The sequence below is a fragment of the Mesocricetus auratus genome, unplaced genomic scaffold (genome assembly GCF_017639785.1).
Source record: "Mesocricetus auratus isolate SY011 unplaced genomic scaffold, BCM_Maur_2.0 Super-Scaffold_100029, whole genome shotgun sequence".
Classification (NCBI taxonomy): Eukaryota; Metazoa; Chordata; class Mammalia; order Rodentia; family Cricetidae; genus Mesocricetus; species Mesocricetus auratus.
Genome location: NW_024429210.1, coordinates 4,837,895 through 4,859,712, shown reverse-complemented (window position 1 = coordinate 4,859,712; position 21,818 = coordinate 4,837,895). Strand labels below are relative to the sequence as shown.

General features: G+C 35.7%; 1 protein-coding gene across 8 annotated transcripts in view; it reads left to right on the top strand.

Annotated features, from left to right (window-relative positions):
- The window catches only part of Grik2 (glutamate ionotropic receptor kainate type subunit 2), a 581,876-nt gene that overhangs the window by 409,671 nt on the left and 150,387 nt on the right, over positions 1 to 21,818 (top strand). The gene's annotated exons all lie outside the window — the stretch shown is intronic.

Below are 21,818 nucleotides of genomic sequence, written 5' to 3'. Positions count from 1 at the left end.
TCTGTTTAAAAAAAATATTGTGTTGCTAAGTCTGGTAGTACAGGGTTATATTCCCAGCTACATGAGAGGATGGGAGAGCAGGACTACAAATTCAAGACCAGCTTAGGAAGCTTAGTGAAATACTGTTTTAAAATGAAAATGTGTGGAAAGAAGTGCAGTGGAGTAGTATTCCTTGCCTTGCATTTGAAAGCTGTATGTTTAATTACCAATACTGAAAAAATTAATAAAATAAGAAAAAATATTATGAACTGTTATCTCCCTAAAGCTCTTAGCAATGCAAATAAAACTGTGGACATTTTGACTCATAATTATTTCGTATCTAATTTTACTTTATTTTGATTTTATTCTTTGACAATTTTATACATGTATTTAATACATTTTAGCCACAGTCTTTCCCTATTCTCTTCTGACATTCTTCTCCATCTCCTGCTAAAATTCTTCCCTCTCAGCCTCCTCCACTCTTTCCATGTTTTCTTTTTTTAAGTTGCTTGATCCACTGAGTGTAATCAGAGTTGTTTTCACAAGCATGAATTGTAGGGTTTTTATTGGAGCATGGGCAGTTTATTTGAGGCTATGCAATTAAAGAAGATGAAACCTCTTCCCAAAGTATTCAATAACTGATTGTAGACATTCAAGTAGAAGCAAAGCCTCATTAACCCCCCTACTAGCCATGGTAACAAGATGCCACATCACTTACTATTAAAAATTTTCCTTTTCCTGCACTAACCACTGCCCACTAACTTGCATCTTATTTATTAACAGTTCTTTGCTTATGTATCTTAACTATCACAAAAGTGTTCTTTCCTGGAGGCAGGTGGGAGAATGAATTTGGCTTTGAATAGACATTGAATTGCAATACACATAAATTATTAATTAATTACTGATTGTAATTGGTTGCTTTATCAGTGACTTAACTGATACTGTTTGAGCAAGAATGATCATTTATTGTTTTCATCTTTGTAAACTTAGAAATAGCAAATGGACCTGGGGTGATTTTTTCCATGTATCATGAAGTGGTGTCTCATTTGTGTTTGCTTGTTTGTTTCGCTGAATATGCCACCAGCAGGCCTAGATTATTCAGGGGGAAATATAGTAACTTTACTCTGATAGGTGTGTAAAAGACTTCAAATTTTGTTTATTGTTCTGGCCTAGTTCTTAAACTAAATTCAGAGACAGGGATACAGTGAAAGAAATGGTGCCATTATGAGTAGCTGGGGTGTGTATGAAATAGTGCAATCAAGGAAGAACCTATGACACTATCACAGTCCCAGTAAAATCGTACAAAATTTGCATGTAGGAAGTGGCTTTTCAAAGAGAAATCAAGATTGTTATTATTGAATATATGTGCTACAACTCTCCAATTCTTATGATATGCATACTTCATAGAAATGTGTGAGAATTCATTTGGTCAGAACATAGGAATTTTAGCTCACAGACATTCTAGTATATAATTTGTTTCCACATACATATGATCAACAATTTTGTGATTAGGCTTTGTGGAATTGAGTTGTAAGTACATTATTATAATTTCTTACTTTATATATTATCTGTGTATATTTCTTAAATGAAGTTAAAGAGCCAAAAATGGTGACTGAGAAATAGGATGTTAGAAATGTAGCAAATGGCATACTAAAACATAGACCTGAGACCCACAGCTTTAGCTCAGTGGTGTGGTTTCTGACTAGTATGCACAAGGGTCTTCGGGGGGTCACACAACACACAAATACAAAGAGAGAGAGAGAGAGAGAAAGAGAGAGAGAGAGACAGAGACAGAGAGGGAGAAAGAGAGAGAGAGAAAGAGAGAGAGAAGGAGGAGGAAGAAGAATAAAAGAGGACAGCATGATTTTTATTTATTTCTCAAAAAGTTTTTTATATATTGAGACCACTGATACATATTCAAACATTTCATTCATTTTATTCTTGCTGTCATGATTTAATTAGCTCTCTTTTTGTTCATAACAAGACACCAGTCAACTCTCTCTTACATACTCTTTACCACGACTCCTCATGTCTGATTTCTTTAAAGCCTTAGTTCTCAAAATTTAGTGCTCATATTAAACGAAGATGATAGTCAACATAACCTTTCTAAAACCTCATCATCATTTTCATGTTTGTGTATATGTTCATTTCTACATAATTTGTTAATTTACAAAGGCAATCAGACTAGCAAGATGAACTACCTATTGCTTATTTTTCTTGCATGAGCTTTAAACCCTGTTGGTTTCATTATCACTTTACATTGAATTTTCACCGCTATATGTTTTCAGCTGTGAGTTTTACATGTGTCTTACCTCACCTGGTATGTTTCCATCATAAGCACCTCACAAATACTTCAAAGGCAGCATGTCCCAAATATATTAAATCATATTTCTTACCTGAGTCTAGTCTTTCTGAAAGCTTCTCCCTACCTGTGCATGTCATAACAACTAATTTTCTAACCCAAAATTTACTAGTCATTTTAATTATTTCTCAAACTCTCATAGCTTATTCAAAACATTTCTTAAGAATACATACATATCTCAGAAAGCTGCCCAACTTTGTCAATGTTAAAATTTCAGCACAGTGATATTTTCCTTCTTATTCATCGTCTATATAGTGTTCTATGAGTCTTGTTACAGAAAGAAGAATTTATTATGTCTACCCTTGCTTAAAGTTTTCCAGGAATTTGCAATGTTCTAAAGATATATGGTAACAATAATATATTTCAAGTCATGAAAAAAACAATTATATGTTATTTCTAAAACATTTTCTTAAGTCATTTTTAACCTGTACTGAAACTTTCCTATGCCTCTGTGTTAGGGACTATTTTATAGGGACTGAGCCAATAAGGCTCAGATAGGTGCATAGAGTAAGCACAATGAGGACATCGTTTTTATGTTGCTCTTTCCTTCTTGAGATGCTGCCTCAGGATATTGTGCTGATCCATCAATGTTCACAGTTCTAATCCTGATGCCTGATTTATGTAAGGTTCTCTCTTGTTCTCTTTTCTGGACGATTATCTACAGACTTTTGATAGATTCCTACTGGTACTAGCTTTAACTATATCTTCTTATCTTTGTCAGTGGTTCCCAAGCTATCACCTTTCTGATTGGATACCACTTACTAAACAGAAATTCATTTCACTCTCTGCCCTGGAAGTCTCTGAATTTGAAATTCCAGAACCAGACTGGAAAGCTCTTTTGTCTAGTTCATTCATTTACTGACTGAGGTGTTCACTGATGTGCCATAGCCAGCGTTTTGCTCTCTGCTCTCATTGTTCACTGTGTTACTAGTCCCAGAGTAGATAAATCTTCCCAGTTACTTCTATGTGAGTGCCTTTACTATGCCTCTTTAGATCCAACTGACCTGTCATATTTCTATCTCTTCTCATTTTTCCAGCTGAACCCATGTACATTGATGCTTCTTTACTGTCGCAATGTAAGCTAGTTCTTTTTGGACACCACTGTCTTCATTCTTCATTCAATTCATGTCCTCTGAATTACATTCCTCAGCTTTAGACATACACTTTGGAAACATTGTAACTCTCCAGAAAAGTGCATGTGTGACATTTCCACAATTTTTTTTGTTCAAAAACCTGGTATACATTATTATAGTTACTTATTAATATATATTTTAGTTCAAAATATTTTACTTGAAATATATATATGTATATATACATACATATACATATATACATACATAATATGCACATAACATTATGGTGAGCATGAGGCAGGTAATGCTAGGTAATTATGGGGCAGAGCCTGTAGATTTTCAAGCTAGATGACAGTCTAAACACCAAAATGAGAAAAAAAATCTATCTTAAAAGAAACAACAAAGATAAAGGTACTTCCTTAAATGCAAGTGTCTTTTTGTCTTTACTTAATTATCTACAGATATGGTTATTAGTCATTGACTGTGTACATGAGGCAAATTGATCCACAGTTGCCCTAGAAAATGCTTATTAACTGCAGGTGAATATATGACATTTGGGGGTGTCATTTGAAAAAGTTCAGGGAGTTTTGCTGTCCTTGTATTCAGCATGCTCTTAAATATCTAACAAGACAGCCCTTTACAATACAGACCTATATTGAGGAAATGTTCATGCTGAAGTAGACACAGTGCTCTTGATTGATTTTGTCTCAATTTAGATAGACAAAGATCTCCACATCACCCTTTACAATAGCCAACAACAGCATCAAATATCTGGGGATAATGTTAACCAAGGAAGTTAAAGACCTGTATATCAAGAACTTTGTGTCTTTAAAGAAAGAAATCAAAGAAGATACCAGAAAATGGAAAGATCTCCCATGCTCTTGGATTGGTAGGATCAACATAATAAAAATGGCAATCTTGCCAAAAGCAGTCTACAGATTCAATGCAATCACTATCAAAATTCCATCACAATTCTTCAAGGACCTGGAAAGAACATTAATCAACTTTATATGGAAAAACAAAAGGCCCAGGATAGCCAAAACATCCCTATACAATAAAGGAACTTCAGGAGGCATCACCATGCCTGACTTCAAGCTCTATTATAGAGCTATCGTCCTGAAAACAGCTTGGTATTGGCACAAAAATAGGCAGGTAGACCAATGGAACCAAATCGAAAGCCCTAATTTTAACCCACACACCTATGAACACTTGATTTTTGACAAAGAAGCTAAAACTGTACAATGGAAAAAAGAAAGCATCTTCCACAAATGGTGCTGGCATAACTGGGTACTGGTATGCAGAAGACTGCAGATAGATCCATGTTTATCGCCTTGTACAAAACTTAAGTCCAAATGGATCAAAGATCTCAACATAAATCCAGCCACACTGAATCTTTTAGAAGAGAAAGTGGGAGATACTCTTCAACGAGTTGGTAGAGGAGACCACTTCCTAAACATAACACCAGTGGCACAGGCACTGAGATTGACAATTAACAAATGGGACCTTCTGAAACTAAAAAGCTTCTGAAAGGCAAAGGACACAGTGAAAAAGACAAAAAGGCAGGCCACAGAATGGGAAAAGATATTCACTAACCCTACATCTGACAGAGGGCTAATCTCCAAATTTTACAAAGAACTCAAGAAACAAGTCTCCAAAACACCAAAGGATCCAATTAAAAGGTGGGGTACAGAGCTAAATAGAGAATTCTCAGTAGCGGAGGCTAAAATGGCCAAGAGACACTTAAGAAAGTGCTCAACATCCTTAGCCATCAGGGAAATGCAAATCAAAACAACTCTGAGATACCATCTTACTCCTGTCAGAATGGCTAGAATCAAAAACACCGAAGACAATTTATGCTGGAGAGGATGTAGAGAGAGAGGAACACTCCTCCACTGCTGGTGAGAGTGCCGACTCATACAGCCTCTTTGGAAATCAGTATGGAGATTCCTCAGGAAAATGGGAATAAATCTACCACTAGACCCAGCAATCCCACTCTTAGGCATATATCCAAATGAGGAAAGTTCATACAACAAGGGCATCTGCTCCACTATGTTCATAGCAGCATTATTTGTAATAGCCAGAACCTGGAAGCAACCTAGATGCCCCTCAACTGAAGAGTAGATAGAGAAAATGTGGTACATTTACATAATGGAGTATTACTCAGCAGAAAAAAACAATGGAATCTTGAAATTCGCAGTGAAGTGGATAGCACTGGAAGAAACCATCCTGAGTGAGGTAACCCAGTCGCAAAAAAACAAACATGGTATGTACTCACTCATATATGGATTTTAGACATGGATCAGGATAGTGCCAGTCTGCACTTCCACTGATAGAGAGTCTGGGAAACAGGAAAGAACCTAAAAGATATGCATATATGCATAGTACCCAAGAGATGAGGATGGAGACAAGATCCTCTGAATGGATGGGGAACACGGCGAGGGGTGGGGGGGTAGTGGGACCTGGGAAGAAGAGAGGGGGTGAAGAGGAAGAGAGTTGGTCATGGGGTAACAGGAAGTTGAGGGGGTGGGGGTAGAATAGGGGGAAGAGGGAATCATAGGATCAAAGACAGATCAGGCACCAGAGTGACCTCGAGTGATCTAAAGGGATAACACCAATTGGCAAGTTAAGCGATAGTGGAGAGACCAACTCGAATGCCCATTCCTGATAATGAACTTGATGTCTATAACCATCCGGGAGCCTTCATCCTGTGACTGATGGAAGCAGAGGCAAACACACAATTAATCACTGAACTGAACCCAAGGAACCCAGTGACAGAGAGAGAGGAGTGATGAGCAAATTGGCAAAGAATGGGCTGGCAAAACCAGCAGAGACAGCTGATCTGAACAGGGGAGAGCTCTTGGACCCCAGACTGACAGTGGGGAGGCCAGCATGGGACTGATCTGGACCCCCCCAAATGTGAGTGTCAGCGAGAAGGCCTGGGCAACCTATGGGGCCCTGAGCTGTGGATCAGTGTCTATCCCTGGTATACAAACAGTCTTCGTGGGCCTATAGCACAAAGAGGGATGCTCTCTCAGCCTGGACTCTTAGGGGAGTGGCTTGACACTACCCAGAGTAAAATGACAGACTCTAGATATCCCCTATGTGGAAGGATTTGGCAATAGGGTGGGAGAGTGGGGGGGAAGGGGAGTACGGGAGGAGGAGAGGGAGAGGGAACTGGGATTGACATGTAAAACAAGCTATTTAAAATTAAAATAAAAAATGATAAAAAATTACTTAAGAGTCTCTCTCTTGGCAGAGATAATCAAGAAATAATTATAAAATAAATAAATTGTTATAAATTTTCCTTTAATCTCTTTTTCCACACTGAAGGATAGCAGTGAGTGTATTTCTATATCTGTGTTATATTTAAAATAATGTTATATACTATCATAGATTCATTAGTCAAAAATAATATTGTCAAACATTGTTGAACTATTTCACCCCTGCTGACCTCTACCACTATTATATTTCTAACCTTATTTTTCTTTAGCATTAAAAGTCGCATGACAATATTGTTATTTTGTGTAGCCATTATTGATTTAGGTAGAATACTCATTTGCTTTATTTCTCATTTATTATGATTTCATCATTTTATCATAGACTTCCTTGTGTTGAATATGATTTGTTTTCTAGAAACACACAGACACACAAAAACACAGATAGCACAATGTAATATAAATAATAATATCATTTGAGGTACAAATAAGATTTGAGGGCAATATTTAATAAGCAAATTTTTAAAAGGGAAAAATTTTACCTGGAATTTTGTTATGTACATGGATAGAAGGAGGTAACACATTGTCACTTTTGTTGGTAAAATGATTTGCAATATCAAGAATATGATAGGATCCAGTGTCTACATTTTTCTCCCCTCTTTATTAAAATGTTCCTAAATGTCTTTTTACCCACAAATGGAAATGTTAAATTAATTTATTTTGATGAAAATGTGGCAAATACTCATTTCTTATATTTTATATTCTTCTAAAAGATCACAGTTCTTATTAATACAAAAATTCTGAATTATTAATATATGCTTTCCCACAGAACCAAACAAAAAATTTTTAAAAATAGACATAACAAATCTCAGCAGCCTTATTCAGGACCCACATTATTCTGAAAGTGTCAGAGACATGTCACTTTTGTTTAAGCCCTGGCAAAATTCAAAGGGATCTCATCAATGCATAGTGAGAATTAATGTGCAATCCTCATTACCCTGCAGAGTCCCTTTGTTAACGCAGTCAATTCCTTGCTGTTTATAAGTTTGTGCAGTTGTAATCCTTGGATGATTGCCAAGAACAGTCCTAGTAACAAAGTGCCTTATGTCCTCTTGTTTTCAAATTAATCTGTCATTGTGGTGTAAAGTATTCTTGAAGTATGCTAAATCTTCCCATCAGCCATTAACCTTGAATTAGCATATTACCCCGAATGGCCAATATTAACTTCTATATGCATTATTGTCAAAATACTCATTTCCATATATTTCTCAATCCAAATTATTTAGCATTTATTTTACCAAGTGTTCATGTTGAAGAGTTAATTAAATCAAATATATAATATAAATATCCCACATAATTTGAAAATATTGTCCATAATGATACATTTAAAAGCCATCAAACTTGACCTCAATTTTTAAAAGTAAAATTTTATAGCATATTACAAATGACAACTGTGTTCATATTTGTTTACATTTGTACAGAGAAATTCTGTGCAGATATGCACTATATATATATATGAATAAAGGTTTATGCCATATATATCAGTCTATATGTAGGTAAATATTTATAAAAGTATCTGAGAAGGAAATAAGAATTTATAAAGATAAAAATTTTCTATGATTTCAAGTATAATGCCACATTATTTGTAAATGTTAAGATTGAACTTGGATAATTTGGAGAAATCTTAACCTATCTGTATTTGATTTCTCCAATGAAATTCATTTTTACTTCAATATTTGCTAATACATATTTGTTTTCATTTGAATGATAACCAATCTTTTTAAAATATTTTGACTTAGAATAGGTTGACAAATTATAACCTGTATGATACTATTGGATCATCCATACTCCACAATTTTCTTAACTTTTTATTAGAAATATAATCTTGACTCATTTTGTGTAAGTCCTTGAGATTCACTTGTTTTTGCTAAGACAGTATAGATATGAAAACTTGCATGTCACATTAAATGTCATATACAACAAAAACTATCAAGTTTATTGGATAGAGCTAAGTAAATTACAAATATTTAGTGAGGTACACTATCCTTGTAGAAGCATGAACATACAAAGCACTGAAGTCTATGAGAACACAAATATCACACACACACACACACACACACACTCATATAAATGAGAATAACAATTTAAAAATAAGATATTTTGATTTTGTTTCTGAGTATAGTTTTTAATGCTTGAGCCATCTCAAGTCAGAAATACAAGCTGCAAAGAAAACAGCATCTTCAAAAAGTGGAGCACATCAAAATGAATGTGTGCTTGTAGAAGAATGCAAATGGATGCATGTGTATTCCTCTGTACAAACTCAAGTCCAAGTGGTTCAAACAGTTCAACATAAAACTAATTGCAATGAATGTGATAGAAGAGAAAGTTGGGAATAGCATTGGATGCATTGGCACAGACAATGACTTTCTGGATATAACACTGATATCTCAGGCACTAAAATCAACAATTAATAAATGGTATATAATAGAACTGAAAAATTTCTGAAAGGCAAAGGATACTATCAATCAAAAGGGTAGCCTAAAGACCGGGCAAAGATTTTTACCAACTCTTCATCACATAGAGGACTAATAGTCAAGATGTATAAAGAACTGAAGAAACCTGTTATAAAAATACAAATAATTCAACTTAAAAATGGGGTATAAATCCAAGCACAGAAGTCTCAATAGAGAAATATCAATTTACTGAGGTAAGGTTTATTTTTCCCTTTTTTATTACTTTAATTTTAAATAGCTTGCTTCACATGTCAATCCCAGTTCCCTCTCCCTCCCCTCCACCTGTCCCACCCCACCATTCCCCCCAGCCTCCCAACTTATCGCTACTTCCTTCCACATAGGGCATAAAAGTTTATTTTTAAATTAATTTAAATTAGAAACAAGTTTCCCTACATATCAATCTTAGCTTGCTCTTTCTTCACTCCTTTCCCATCCCCCTTCAGCCCTCCCCCAACCCTTTCCTCAATCCCCACTCCACAAACCAAGGAGGGTGAGGCCCTTGTTGGGGAATCTTGAAAGTGTGTCTTATGATCTGGGGCAGTACCTATGCCCTCCCGCATGTGTCCAGGCAGAGGCAGCATCCATGTGGAATGGGCTCCCAGAGTCCATCTAGATGGCAGGGCTAAATGCTGATTTATTGCCTGAGAACCCAAAGGATGGTGAGGCCTCTTCACTGACACCCACGTTCAGGGGTTCTGGATCAGTCCCATGCTGTCCTCTCAGCTATCAGTCTGGGGTCTATGAGCTTCTCCTTGGTCAGGCCAGCTGATTCGGTGGGTTTCATCCACCAAGTCATAACCCCTTTGCTCATCACTTCTCCTTCTCTGCAACTGGGTTCCAGGGTTTCAGTTCAGTGTTTAGCTGTGGGTGTCTGCCTCTGCTTCCTTCAGCCACTGGATGAAGGCTCTAGGATGGCACATAAGGAAGTCATCAATCACATTATAGGGAAGGACATTTAAGGCAGCCTCTCCACTATTGATTAGATTGCCAGTTGGTATCCTCCTTGTAGGCCTCTGGACACCTCACTTTTACCAGATCTCTCTTCAAACCTAACCTTCTATTAGAGTATCTCTGATACTTCTCTCCTCTATTCTTCCCCCTACTCAACTTTCCTGCTCCCCCATGTCTTCTGCTCTCATCCTCTTCATGCCCTCTCTTTCTCCCAGCTTCCTCACTCACCGCCGACCATGCTCCCAATCTCCTCAGAAGATTCTGTCCTTTTAACCACATGACCATCCCACTTGATGCAGAAAAAGCCTTTGATGAAAGTCCTGGAGAGATCAGGGTAACAAGACCATACCTGAACATAATAAATTCAATATACAGTAGACCAGCAGCTAACATCAAACTAATCAGAGAGATCTCAATGCAATTCCTCTAAAATAAGGAACAAGATTTTATCCATATCTCTTCATATCTCTTCAATATTGTACTTATGTTCTAGCAAGAGCAATAAGACAAGAAAAGGAGATCAAAGGGATACAAATTGGAAACGTAGAAGTCAAACTTTCACTATTTTCAGATGATGTCATATTTTATATAAGTGACCAAAAAACTCTACAAGTGATAAATACCTTCAGCAAAGTGGTAGGATACAAGGTTAACTGAAAAAAAATCAGTAGCCCTGTTATATACAGATGATAAATGGGCAGAGAAAGAAATCAGAGAAACATCACCCTTTACAATAGCCCCAAACAACATAAAATATTTGGGGATAAAGCTAACCAAACAAAAGCAAAATTTGAATGAATGTTCAACCTATCCCCAGCCATCAGAGAATTGCAAATCTAAACTACTTGGATAATCCCTCTTACATCTGTCTGAATGACTATAATCAATAACACAAGTGACAGCTTATGTAGCAAGGATGTAAAGTGAACACTCCTCCACTACTGGTGGGAATGCCAAATTGTATAGCCACTATAGACATCAATATGGTGCTTCCTTCCAAAATTGAGAGTCAATCTATCTCAAGATCCAATCATACCACTTTTGGGTATAGATCTAAAGTATGTTCCATCCTACTTTAATGGCACTTGCTTTACCAAGTTCACTGTGGCTTTATTCATAATAGTCAGAAACTGGAACAACCTAGATGTCACACAACAAAAGAATGAACACATGAAATATAGTACACTTAAACAATAAAGTATTACTTGACTAAATAAATGACAATGGGATACTTGTAGGCATATGGATGGAACTAGAAAAAAATCATCCTGAGTAAGGTAATACAGACCCAGTAAGATGAATATGACATTAATAAGTGGATATTAACCATTAAATAAATAACCAAGTTGCAATCTATAGACCTAGAGAACTGTGGTGAAGAGGAGGTGTGTAGGGGGAATTCACAGACGTCTCTGGAAAGAGGAGGTAAAATAGTTTTTATGGGTGTACTGGTAGTTGGTGGAGGCAGGATTGGGAAGGATCAGATGCAGGTGAGGTGGAATAGAATGAGAGAGTTCAGTGAAACACAACCTGAATTATGGGGCATTTGGAGGGTGGTATGGAAACCTAGTGCAGTGAATGCTTCCTGCTATTTATTAAGTTGATCATAATGAGAACTCATAATAGTAGGATATATGGAGCCACAAATGGCCATTTCTTCTAGTAAGGTGAGATCTCTAGTAATGGAATTGGGTTGTATTCAATTGAGATTTTTGCCAGGGGTTCCCTGGAAATTTCCCAACAGTTCAGGTTGATGCTAAGACAAAGTATGCTTTCTGACAGTGGGACCACACTGGTGAGTACAACATTCACACAACTTATTGAGCATTGAGGAGTTGAGCCATTGTCTAAATGGGTCCTTCACCTCTACATTCTAGTCTTCTGATTTTGGAAGATACTCTACAGGTTACCAAAAGAGAAATGTAAACACAAACCCATAAAATCTTTGATCTATAGTTTGTACTGCCTACACAAAAAGTTTGGGCAATGATGGGACAGAGCTTGTAGGTATAGCCAACAAAATGTCCTATTTGACATCAGGCCCACTCCACTAGAAAGAACCCATGCCCAAAACAGCTTTAGTAACCAAGAAACGAAAACTAGATAGTCCAGAGATCTTGGTAAACTCATATATGAGTGGTCAAAAAGAAATCACTAAAATGATTCCTAATGACACTCTGCTATATTCAGATATTGTTGCCTTATTCAGTCATCATCAGAGGGGCTTCCTCCAGAAACAGATGTGACAAAATTTGGGGATGTACAGCCAAACATTATGTGGAATCTCTACAAATTGGAGGTCTCCATTCCCTGAGCTCAGGAAATACCACATAAAAGGATGCAGAAAGTGTAGGAGCCAGAGAGTATAGAAGATGTTTTGTCTTTACATTTCTTGACTCATAATAATCTACAAGAGGCCTTCATGTTTATGTATGTATGCCTATATGTATGCATATGTCATGTTCTACCTCAATCTATCAGGTTATTGTCTGTCTGTCTGTCTAATCTCCCTCCTACCTCTATCTCATGTCTCCCTCAATTTCTCTTTTTACTTTATTTACAGTATATTTTCTATTGAAATTGGAAGGACAGGGTCTAAAGTTATTTCAAGGTTACATACTCAATACAGTTTAAAGACACAGAGTAGCCATTTAACTAGAAATTTCCGTGGAATTCCTAATTGTTTTGAGACTAGATAAGAAATTCTAACATTGGTATACCTATCCATTTTTGTGCCAAGACCAAGCTGTTTTCAGGACTATAGCTCTATAATAGAGCTTGAAGTCAGGCATGGCAATGCCTCCAGACATTGTTTTGTTGAATAGGGTTATTTTGACTATACTGGGTCTATTGTTTTCCCATATAAAGTTTACTATTTTTCTTTCAAGATCTGTGAAGAATTGTGCTGGGATTTTAATGGGGATTGCATTGAAACTGCAGATTGCCTTTGGCAAGACTGCCATTTTTACTACAGTGATCCTACGTATCCAAGAGCATGGGAGATCTCTCCATTTTCTGGTGTCTTCTTAATTTCTTTCTTTAAAGACTCAAAGTTATTGAGATACAGGTCGTTCACTAATTTGGTTATCATTACTCCAAGGTATTTTATGTTGTTTGTGGCAATTGTAAAGGGTGATTTCTCTCTGATTTCTTTCTCAGCCCTTTTATCATCTGTATACAGTAGGGCTACTGATTTTCTTGAGTTGCTCGTGCATCGTGCCACTATACTGAAATAATTGATCAGCTGTAGAAGTACACTGGTAGAGTTTTTCGGGTCACTTATGTAAACTATCATATCATCTGCAAATAGTGAAAGCTTGACCGCTTCCTGTCCAATTTGTATCCACTTTATCTCCTTTTGTTGTTGTATTGCTCTAGCTAGAAATTCAAGGATAATTTTGAAGAGGTATGGAGAGAGTGGTTAACATTGTGTTGTTCCTGATTTTAGAGGAATCCCGTTAACTTTCTGTCCATTTAGTTTTATGTTTGCTGTTGGGTTGCTGTATATGGCTTTTATTATGTTTAGGTATGTTCCTGTTATCCCGGATCTTTCCAAGACCTTTATCATGAAGGGATGTTGGATTTTGTTAAAGGCCTTTTCAGCATCATGTGATTTTCATTTCTTAGCTTGTTTTTATGGTGGATTACATTGATGGATTTTCATATGTTGAACCATCCCTGCATCACTGGGAAGAAACCTACTTGATCATGTTGGATGACTGTTTTGATGTGTTCTCGAATATGATTTTGCCAGAATTTTATTGAGTATTTCTGCATTAATGTTCATGAGGGATATTGGTCTGAAGTTTTCTTTCTTAGTTGTGTCTTTGTGTGGCTTGGGTGTCAAGGTTATTGAAGCCTTGTAGAAAGAGTTTGCCAAAGAGCCTTATTCATCTATTGCATGCAATATTTTGAGAATAATTGATATAAGCTGTTTTTTGAATTTCTGGTAGAATTCTACACTGTTTCTATTTCCATAGTGGTTTAAGGTCTATTTTAAATTGCTTATCTGTTCTTCATTTAATTTTGGCATGTGATAGCTATCCAGAAAATTGTCCATTTCCTTTAAATTTTCAAATTTTTGGAGGTCAGGTTTTCAAAATATGACCTGATGATTCTATGGATTTCCTCAGTGTCTGTTGTTATGTGCCCCTTTTCATTTATGATTTTGTTAATTTGCAAGTTCATACTCTGCTGTTTCATACGTTTGGATAAATGTTTGCTATTTTGTTGATTTTCTCAAAGAACCATCTCTTTGTTACATTGATTCTTTGTATTGTTTTCCTAGTTTCTACTTTATTGATTTCAGACCTCAGTTTGATTATTTCCTGCTGTCTACTCCTCCTGGGAGAGATTGCTTCTTTGTGTGCTAGAGATTTCAGCTGTGCTATTAATTCCCTAGTGTAACTATTCTCCAGTTTATTCATGTGTGCCCTTACTGCTATGAACTTCCCTCTTAGCACTGCTTTCAAAGTGTCCCATAAGTTTGGGTATGTTGTATGTTCATTCTCATTGAATTCCAGGAAGTCTTTAATTTCTGTTTTATTTCTTCTTTGACCAAAGAATGGTACAATTGCACATTATTAAATTTCCATGTGCTTGTAAGGTTTCTGCAATTTGTGTTGTTGTTGAATTCTAATTTTAATGCATGGTGGTCTGAAAAGATGCATGGAGTTATTCCAATTTTTTGTATCTGTTGAGGTTTGATATGTTGCCAAGTATGTGGTCAATTTTTGAGACGGTTTCATGTCATGCTGAGAAGAAGGTATATTCTTTTTTTATTTGGATGGAATGTTCTATAGATATCTGTTAATCCCAATTGGGTCATAACTTCTATTAGTTTCTTTGCTTCTTTGTTAAGTTTCTTTTCTCATAGTTCTGTCTAGTGGTGAGAGTTTGAAATGAGAGGTACACAACATTTTATCTTCTAAATTCTGCCACCTAAATATTGTCCTGTTTCTTTTTTTCTTTTCATCTTTTTTCCTGTTTTATTTAAATTATAAACAAGCTTGTTTTACATGTCAATCCCAGTTCCTTCTCCCTCTCCTCCTCCCTTGTTCTCCACAAACTCCCTATCCCATCCCCTTTCTGATCCCCAGGGAGGGTGAGGCCTCCCATGTGGCATCTTTAAAGTTTGTTCTATCATTTGGAGTAGGGTCTAATCCCTCCCCCATGTGTCTAGGCTAAGAGTGCATCACTCTATGTAGAGTAGGCTCGCAACATCCATTTGCGTGCTAGGTATAAATACTGATCCACCACCAGAGACCCCATAGATTAACCAGACCTGACATCCATGTTCAGGGGATCTGGATCAGTCCTATACTGGTTTCCCAGTTATCAGTCTGCTGTCCATGAGTTCTGCCTTTTTCAGTTGAACTGTTTCTGTAGGTTTCTCCAGCCTGTTGTTGATCCCTTTGCTCATCACTCCTCTGTATCTGCAAGTGAATTCTAGTTCAGGTCAATGTTTAGCTGAGGGTGCCTGATTCTGCATCCTTCAGCTACTGGATGAAGGCTCTAGGATGGCATCTAAGGTAGTCATCAATCTCATTAGAGAAGAGCATTTAAGGTAGCCTCTCTACTATTGATAGGATTGTTAGTTGTGGTCAACCTGTAGATCCCTGGACATTTCCCTGGTGCCATATTTCTCTTTAAACCTATAGTGGTTCCCTCCATTGTGCTTTTTTTTATGGAAGATTATTTCTTTCACACATACTGACAATTAATGTTATATATACTGATCTGTTGCATTTATATATTTAGGAATATATATGAATTTATATATGCTTATGTAACAACAATCAATGAAAAAGAGGACAAATACTTGAAAGAGAGCAAGGTAGGGTTTTTGGAAGACTTTAGGATAGGAAACGGAAGGGACAAATATTGCAACTATATTATTATTTCAATCTCAAAAATCAGCTGATTTGTCTTCTTTCTTGGATGTTTGCTGTGTGGAATTCACATGACTGTGTGATTTCTGGAACAGTTATCAAAATATTTAAGCATATGTAAATATAATCAATATTTCTTTTCTCTTGTAAAAGATGCAATTTGCTAATATTTCACAGTCTTTGTAACCCAGTGTGTTCTCCTTTAGGAAAGATCTGCCTAGATACTTATAAAGCTTTGTTTCACACAGCTCCATTTGGAAGTCAGTTTCAACACGAGAGAGAGGCTTTCTCTCTCCATATTTAACAAAATAAGTTAAATTCCTGTCTTAGTTATGCTGATATAATTTAGTTCAGTTTCTTTTTATTTTTACAATTTTATGTACCTAAAATTACCTTACTTTGCATCTGTTGCTTTACTTTGATGATTCTTTGTCCATATTAGGAAGATATACACATTTTTTTGCAGTTTCATTTGTTGTGGTGGTTTCAATGATAATAGTTCCCACAATCTCATATGTTTGAATGGTTGGCCTCCAGTAGTCTTATACAGGAAGAACTAGGAGGCATGAGGGTTGGCTTTGAGGTTTGAAATCCATTGCCAGGCCCAGTGTCTCTCACTCTTCCTGTCTGAATGTAGAATAACCCAATTCCCAACTGCCTATCCATGCTGGAAATGGAATAACACTCTGAAATTTTTAGCATGCCCAAAATTAAATGCTTCGTTTTATGAGTTTCCTTGACTGTGCTGTCTCTTCAAACATTAGAATAGTAACTAAGACATGAGTTCTTTGAGAATTTTACATAATTTATTTTTATTATATTTACCCATACCCCCAATTCTTTCCAGATTTACTCAACTTGGTGTCTTGCTTTCTTTAAAATAAAAGTAAACAAGTTTAAATATTTATGATCTTACATTCTTGGATATGGTCTTCCTCTGAATCATGGTCAATCTAGCATGGCCCACAGTTTTTAAACTGACTCTTCCTTTCTCAGTAGCTATAATTTGTCAATATCTCCTCACATGGGTGTGGGACTCTTCGACCACCTTCACTTTCCATGCTGACATTTTCATGAGGCCTAAGGTTGCACAGGTCTTATGTGCATTGTTACAACCTCTATGAGTTAATATACTGCCCTGCTGTGTCTGGAAAACATGGTTTCCATGTTGTTATCCATGGGCTATTGCAGTCTTTCTGCACTTGAAATGTTCTGTGAGCTTAAGGAGTATTTTAGAGTCAGGGTCTCATGAACCTGAATATAGCCAGATTGATATCAATCTGACATCAAATTGATTATTACATCTGATTTCTGGTAATCCTGTCTCCACTTTTAAGTGTGCTGCCATGGATGGTTCGTATAGTGCTAGGAATAAAACTCAGGGCTTCCTGCATGCTAGAAAGTATGAATTGTACTACACATTTAAGCCCCATATTATGAACATTTAGAAATACTGCCAGGCGGTAGTGGCGCATGCCTTTAATCCCAGCACGCGGGAGGCAGAGGCAGGCGGATGTCTGTGAGTTCGAGGCCGGGCTGGACTGATAAGCCTCCAAAGCAATACAGAGAATCCCTGTCTCGTAAAAACCAAAAAAAAAAAAAAAAAGAAATACCACTATAATTTGTATTACAAAGCAGCAATTCAAATATACATATTTATCTCGTAATTCACTGAGTTGTTTAGCACTAAAATGTTGACTAAACTAGTCAATTAATGGCTTGAAATAGATGGGGAAATTTCATATTAACTCAGATTTCAAGAATTCTAAATGTTGAACAATAACATATTTAAGCCTTTTCGGTACTTAAGTAAATTATTAATTTTCATGAAATCTCACTGGTCACTATAAAAAGATAAAATACCTGTTGTTAGAATACTAATTGTAAAATAATTGCATGTATGTTTAGTAATTGCCAGTAATTTAAGTATATAGGTGATAATTTGATTACACATTCCTTGTTCTGATAAATGCTATTTTAATATAGCATTTGTCATTAAACAATAATTAGAATAAATTATAATATGTAGTTTTTGTTTATTCTAAGTATAGCTATATAGTACAGATTTGGATACTAGAGTTTACATTTTGTATATAATAGAATCCATGATAGACTTTATTTCAAAATTAATCGTTGATATGCTGCAATAGTGTCCCTCCATAGGGAATGGGCTCCCAAAATTCATTTGGGATCTAGGGATAAACACAGACTCCACAATTAGAGGTCTTAACAGACTGCCTTGGCTGCCTAGCTGGCACCCACATTCTGAGGGCTTGGTTCACTCCAATGCTGGTTCCACAGCCTTATGACTAGGGTCTTCATGGGTCTCAGTAGGTCAGTTCAGTGGTTTCTGAGAGTTTCTCTAGCACCATCTTTGCTTCTTTGTTCATCTCTCTTTCCTCTCCACAACTGGATTCCTAGAATATGGCTCAGTGTTTAGCTGTGGGTGCCTGTTTCTGTTTAAATCAGCTAGTGGCTGATGTGACAGACATTGATATTCCTCCGTGGAGGTTGGGGTTGTGAGTTGGGGGTTGGTACGAACTGGGAGGATGGGAGGGCAAAGGAATGGGGGGATGGATATGTAAACAAGAATGCTTCTAAAAGAAATTAATAGAAAAGAATAGAAAAAAGTGTTTGGTAAGCATCATTTCTAGCAGAGATATGTTTTGTGATGCAAAAGTTACCTGTGTTCAGATATGGAAAGCATGTTAAAACCGCTTTCAAAAGTCTTTAACCAATCCTAACACACCATTTTAGATAAGCAATAAAGGGAACAAGAGTCATAGACTGGTACAGGCTGTATGGTGAGTTCCAGGACAGGCTGGGATATTCTTTTAAAATTTATAAACCAAGTACCACACAAAATATTTTCTAGACATTCACAAAGCTAAATTGTAGTCTTTTTTTAAATAGAGTTAAGAAAAAAGTTACTACTTAGGGAAATTGACGTCTATTTGTGGTGTTACAAATAATGCAGGGGTCATCTGAAAACACCTCCTAGCTTACTAACATAGATTACAAATGTTATTATTAAAGTTTTTAAGAGTTCAGATATTGAAAACATATAATAAAGGACTATGGAAAATACCTGGCACTTTCCCTTTATGTGTACAGTGTACCTTACTTAATGCTACTAAAATGGCTATGCAACTTTAGAAGTTCAAATAATAACATCAGATCTAGTGATATTTTTAGTTATTTCCAATTATGTTTTGTAAATTTGCATATTATTTGTTTAAAACTGAATCTGTTTTTACTCAGTATTTATTTGATAAGTGTATAATTTCCCTTCTTAAGAATACCACATTTTCCTCTATCTCTATTTTACATGTATTCAAACATTACCAATCATCAACAGAGTAACACAGTGCCATTCATTGGCTATTTCTTGAAGCATATATATATTAAAAATATGAGTTAAGACTGAAGAGAGGACTCAGTGAGTAAGAGCATTTGCTGCTCTGGCAGAGGATACTGTTCCTTTTCCAGCACCTACCTAGTTTGTCACAACTCTCTGCAACGCCATATCCCGAGAATCCAGAACTCTCTACTGGCTTCCATAGGCAATGCACAAATGTGCACATGATAAATTAAAAATATTATTATCATTTAGACATGTTGTCATTATGTTGAGGTCACACTATCATCAGTACCCCAAATAAAAAAATATAAAATTTTAGAGACATCAATTTTAGTTCAATATTATACTCACCAAACATTGTATGATCATCTTAGTTTGGTTATTTATATACATTATTTAACATATTTTCAATTCATCTTTAATATTTTGTGTTACCAATGTAAAGTACATCACTTTCTTATGGGATCTAAACAAATTAGCTTTAAGACAGTAGCAGGACCTTAGAGCTAACTGATGAGTTATAAAACTTAGAATGACACAAATATATGAAAATTTCATAATAAAGAACATTTTGTATCCTAACTTAAAAATTATAAAACACCTAATTACATGGACATGTAATAAAAAAAGGTAATACATTTTTTTTCATACAATGCGAGAATGAATGTATAGCAAAGTATATGTTGCTAGAGGAACAAACAGAATAATACAGAATAATGAAAATTTTCCTTACAATATAAAATAATCAAAAACAGCTCTTGTGAAGACTGCCAATTGAGAAATTTTCCATGCATTATTGATGTGAGTTTGGTAGATGGTCCATGGTGTTTGAAATCACCAGCAGGCTTACATAAGCATTAAGGATGCAGTTGCTGAAGTAGCTGCTAAATTTACTCTTGCATTTGTTTCTTTTTAGTTGCTTTCATTCACAAGTGTGAGAGAAATTTCTCTATCCTATAGCTCGCTTGTGCACTTTGAACTCTATATTATGTTCTAATTGCTTGGTTTTGTGAAAATAAAATGAAAGATGCATTTCCCCAAGCTTATTTTATCTTTCCAAAAACTAGTAATTAAATACATTATAGTAGGCATTTATGATTTATAGGAGTTTGATTTTCTCACATTTGAAGCATATTCAACTTTTTAACCCCATAAAAATACTTATATAGTAAATATTAACATAATAATGATATATTTTTTGAATATTGTAATCACTGAACTTATTTCCTCTGGTATTATAACATATTATGACATTTTATCCATTATTAAGGATTTCCCCATATAACAGAAAGACAAAAAAGAGACTATGCCCCTGTGGTCTGTCACTGTTATATGATGCCAGTGTTAGCTATGTGATATGTTTGTTTCATGTGGCCAGAGACCGAGGGTAGTATAAAAACAGTGATTGTTGGTTTAGATGTAGTAAAAGTACAGTGATTTCTTTCCTTATGTGATGATGTCTTTGTAACTACGTTACTGTGAGACAGCAATTAATTAAAATGAAATCTTTGCAAAAAATCAATTAAAAGATAAACTTCAAGAATACAATTTCAAAAATAAGTATAAAATTTACAATCATGGTTTAAATCAGTCACTTGAAAATATTTGATGATTACAATATGCCAGTTACTATAGAAGGCAAAGGTGATATAGTCACAACTGGGGAACACTTTACTCAAAAGAGACATAAATTCCAATGGAAATAACTTGGCAAAAGGTGATGCATATCATAATTAAAATAAAAACATAACATGGAGACATACAATATCAAAACAATACCTGAAAATAGCCTTTGAATAAGTGCCATCACTCAAGTAAGGGATTTACATATTAGGAATCATTTTACATGTTCAATTATTAATATTAATGATAAAGCTGTAACTAATTGATACAATTCATTAAATTGTAACTACTGAAGGTGTCATAAAAATATTAACCTGATATAAAGCTAATACAGGTTGTGGAGAAACTTAGGTTTATCAAGAAGTCGTTAAAAAGCATTGTTTTACAGAGTGGGTATTGGGTGGGGGGCTAAGGGTGTGATGAGGGCAGGTAAAGAGTGGAGGGAGAGGGAGTTGAGATTACCATGTGAAGCTTGTTTCTAATTTAAATAAAAATCCTGCAAAACACATTATTTTAAATACCCATTTTACAGATAAATTTTTCTCTTATAAACGTCATCCACTCAGACATTTTTGCTTTAACTCGTGAACATTATTGCTACATTTATTACTAGCTAAACTAACACTTCTATCAGGGTCCACTATTCTGTGAATGCTTTCTGAGATGATGTGATCATCACCTGAGGAAAAATATTCTCTCTGTCCTAGCAACTGGTAACAGTCTATGAATCCTTGAAAAAGGGTGGCCTTGTAAGCCTCTTCCATAGAAACTCTTTATAAAGCCTTGAGAATGAGCCTGATAGATTCTCTAGTATTGATTAACTGTGCAAATCTAAGGGATTGCATCCCTC